Source organism: Quercus suber, unplaced genomic scaffold (genome assembly GCF_002906115.3).
Source record: "Quercus suber isolate HL8 unplaced genomic scaffold, Cork oak 2.0 scaffold_3B, whole genome shotgun sequence".
Lineage (NCBI taxonomy): Eukaryota > Viridiplantae > Streptophyta > Magnoliopsida > Fagales > Fagaceae > Quercus > Quercus suber.
Window position 1 is genome coordinate 2962306 of NW_027071805.1, and position 4380 is coordinate 2966685.

Consider the following 4380-nt stretch of genomic DNA (forward strand, 5'->3'; position numbering starts at 1 on the left):
ACACTTGCATTTTCACTGGTACCATTGCCTACCTACCAGCCCCAAAACTCCAGTCCTCTGTACTCACAGTTCGGGAAAAAAAAAAATCCTAACCAATTTTTTCTTTCTTCATCAGTTTTAGTTTTGAAACTTGGTGACTGCTTGGTGACTGGTGAGTTTTCTTCTCTTTCTTAAGCATTAGACATTCATCTCTTTTTAGTGTCTTTATTTATTTATTTATTTATTTTTAATTTTCTCAACTATCTAAACCAAAATATTCACATGTTCTTTATATTTTCATAGATTTTTAGAGAAATACATGATTCAAGGCATGGAGAGATTGTTTGTAATGAGTATTGAAGGGAAGATCTAAAGTTAAAGGCAGTCAAGCAGAGGTAGTAGGCATTGCCACGGCCCACACGGGTGACTCATCTTTACAATTTGTGAAGACAAAGTTTCTAAGGTAAAATTGTTTTGATTTATTACCTATTTTTTATTAGTTAAATATCATGTGATTGTGGATCTGGCTGTGAGTGTTGTTAAATTGTTTGGTTTATGTTGTGTACCAGTACTTATGTGTTTAATTTTTGTTTTTATTTGAGGGGTTATTATTAATTAAATTTGTAATAAAAATGGGTTGTATGTTTAAATTATAGTGAAATTTTTGTTTTTTCTTGAGTATGAACAACATCCATATAACTAAGTAAAAATTTCTAATTAAAATTTTACTTTTTTAAACTTCTTTTCAGGTTAATTTTTTATTCATATTCTTAAAGTTAAAAGAATTATGAGCAAACGAAAAACAATTGATGCATTCTTTAAGAAAACAGATGTTAGCAATTTAGAAATTAGGCCACCTGTGGCTATAGAAACAAATGTTGATACTTCAATACCTGATGAACACCCTGACCCCTCCAAATGTTCAACAATTCAATCTGAAGAGATAGATCGTGATCCAGGATCACGTAAACAAATATGTGAATTCTCTATCAACAAACAAGATGAAATCCGACGAGCTTATCTCAAAAAATGTCCATATCAACCTAAAAATATATACTATCCATACAACGATAATACTCATCATCGTCGATTTCAACCTTCATGGTTCGAATCGGCCCCCCCATGTAAAAATTCTTGGCTACGCCTCTGTTTCTGCAGCTAGGGTTTTTCTTGCTCTTTCATTCATCTTTCTTGGTGCTTAGAGCTGGTTTAAGTTATAACCTAGTGAGTAGTGGCATCAAATGATGATGATTTTTTATTTATTTTTATATACAAATAAAATTCATAATAACGTAATTCATGCCCATTTTAAGAATGTATGCATCTGTGGACGACTAAATTTCTCGGTTCGAAATAAAGTCAAACAAGTAAAATAGTTTCACAAATATAAATTTGTATTGATGATTGTGTGGTACAATTCTCTGTTGATTACAAAAGAGTTATCCTCTGATTCGATCTCCTTGAAAGACTTGTTGATTGGAATTGTAATAATGTGATTTTGATTTGAACACAAAATATCCTTCAATTTGGTTGAGGGATAGATCGAAGATTGTTGAAACAGAATTACAATGAATCTCTAGCTATGAGCTTGTTAGAAATCCCTTGTTCTTCACGTTCTTCGTGTGTTCTTCGTGTTCTTAATGTATTCTTCGTCTCCGAAGGTTTATGGTGGAAGTTCTTTAGGGCTTTAGAGGCTTGAATCCGTAAAGCTTCGCTGATTTGTGGTTTGTGATGTTTCTGGAGGCTTTTGAGCTTGATTCCAGTGAACTTTGAGATCTAGGAATACGATTTGGATGATTCCTCTTCGAATGTTCTTTGTATTCGAAGGTTTGTGATGGAAGTTCTTCGGTGCTTTAGAGGCTTGAATCTGTAGAACTTCACTAATTTGTGATTTGTTGATGTTTTCGGACACTTTAGGCTTGATTCCCACAAACTTTTGGATCTAGGCGGATGATTTGGATAATTTCTCTTCGAATGTTCTTCGTATTCGAAGTTGAAGTTCTTGGAGGCTTTAGAGCTTGGTTCCGGCAGAGCTTCTGGACTTCTGAGTGCTTCCAATGGTTTGGTGTCCTCCCAAATGTCTCAGGAAGGCTTCTATTTATAGGAGTTTTGGGGTAGGTAAGCGACACGTGGCGAAGTCTGATTGGTGACATGTGGCAAAGCTTAATTGATCCGCTTATGTCATCGCTTGCACATGCTGGACTAATTGTGTCATCGCTTACACGTGTGAGGTTGCTTAGGTCATTGCTTACACGTGCAAGGCTGCTTATGTCATCGCTTGCACGAGCTGATGCATGATTGGTTCTTGCATGACACTTGGCAAATTTTTATTGGGTTTTGAATAGTGATAGCAAAACCTAGCAGCAATATGTGGCGCTTTGTAATTGACTGTATTTTGTGGACTTGGTAGTATGATGTGTCAGCTTGTGATAGGTCGGGAATTTTCCTTCTCTACAGCATCATAAAAATCCAAAAAATAAAAATTATACAGACCAAAAAAATCAATATACTGGATCACATACAACTACCATGGGTAAACGTAGTGAAGGAATGCCCCCAGGCGGGAATGAGAGCTCATTGCTCAGAGAACTGTATGATCTGTATGGGCATCCTCCATTTGCAATGTACGGTCTAGGGCTAAGTGAATTACTCGAACTAGCAACACTGCAATTTCCAACAGCTTTTGAAGAGTCCAAATTCATGTCAGAAATTTTCTTGATCTTCTTTTCTTGGACCTGCAACAGCAAAGAAATCCACAGTTTTCACATGAAGCCATCAATAATCAAAGTAAGAGAAAAATAAATAAAAAGTGGAAATCATTACATCTGTTTTGTCACTTTCTGAACCATCATACATCCATAAACCAATAATTTAGATACATGAAGTGAAGAACTCATAGAAAGCATTTACATGCACCAGTGTCACAATTCAATAAGATTTTTTGTACAGTATACCTCGTTTTACATTCATAGTTCTTATTTCCCGGAAAAAACAACTCACCCACACACTCAGAATTCATCCAGTGACCTCTGCCCTCCACCTTTCGCCAATGGAGGAAGGAGATGCCATTTTGTTGAGATCTCCTTGGCTGAATGGTTATACTAATGCTTATATCTTTACAACATACAGTGTCCATTTCTATGCCCCATCTAAAATAACCAATCAGCCAAAGAGATTGTAAACCTTCAGTAAGTGAATCTTTACAGACCATTTAATACAGCAATTAATGCATGTGACCTTGCATTTCTTTTTCTTTCTTTCTACTGAACAAAGTCCAACATGCAACCTCATTGCATGCATTTAAATATCACTTGGATCCAAATACTGGCACAAATAGCAACAATTCTCACAAATTGATAACATTACCAAAAAAAATTGAAAACATTATTTAATAAATATATTTATATATATACCTTCCTGAACTTCTTCAGCAGCGGTGCGTTCTCCAAAAACCTGAGAGAATTTCCACTCCAGAGGCTGAGGTGGGTCCACCGGAGCTGCGACGACCTCATCACCACCGTTCATTGTGCTCTCCCCCACTAAATCAAACGGTCACCAATCAAATTCAAATCCAAACCAATCCAATAATCACTGCATCGAAGATCGATCTTTCTTTTGGTTCGCAGAGATCATAGCTTCAATCAAAACCCCAGCAATGAAAAAAAAAAAAAAGTAAAAAGAATTCATAAAATCATTTGGGTTTTCTTTCTATTCTAATTCAACCATTGAAGCATTAAGAAAATTAGTAAAACCAAATAAAATATAAAAAAATAAAAAGGGCCATTTTTTTCTCTCTCTAAATTTTTATTTCTCTCTCTACAATGAAAAATAAATATATATAAATAAAATTTGATTTGATTTGATTTTTTTTTTTTTTGGGAGATTAAAATGTGAGTGACTAGCAAACTGCTCTTTGGGTTTCGGAGAGAACCAAAAAATGGGGATGACAATTTTGCCCCACTCAGCTTAACCCGCCCCTCCTCCGCTTCACTCCGTGTGGGTTTTCCCCACCCGTAAAGGTGATGGGGTTAGGATGGGGCAAGATTTTAGCCTCATACCACAGGGTGGGGCAAAGATGGGTTTAGACTTTTTAGACCTATCCTGCCCCGCTCCGTTGCTAAGGATTATAATTGTAAATTTTTCATACCCTAAAAATCTTACTATTTAAATATCATATCAATATTAGTTTATTTTATTCTACTTAATGTGATTTTCTGCCTTTATTTTGTTATGTGTTATACTATGAGTTTTTTTTTTTTTAATTTTTTTTTAATTTTTGATTGTCTTGTTAAACACTTGGATATATTATTCAATTTTTTTTTTAATAAAAATTGAATTGATTTGATGGGATAAATTTAGTTGTAATTTCAAGTATATTTTATTAATGAAATAAGTTTCATT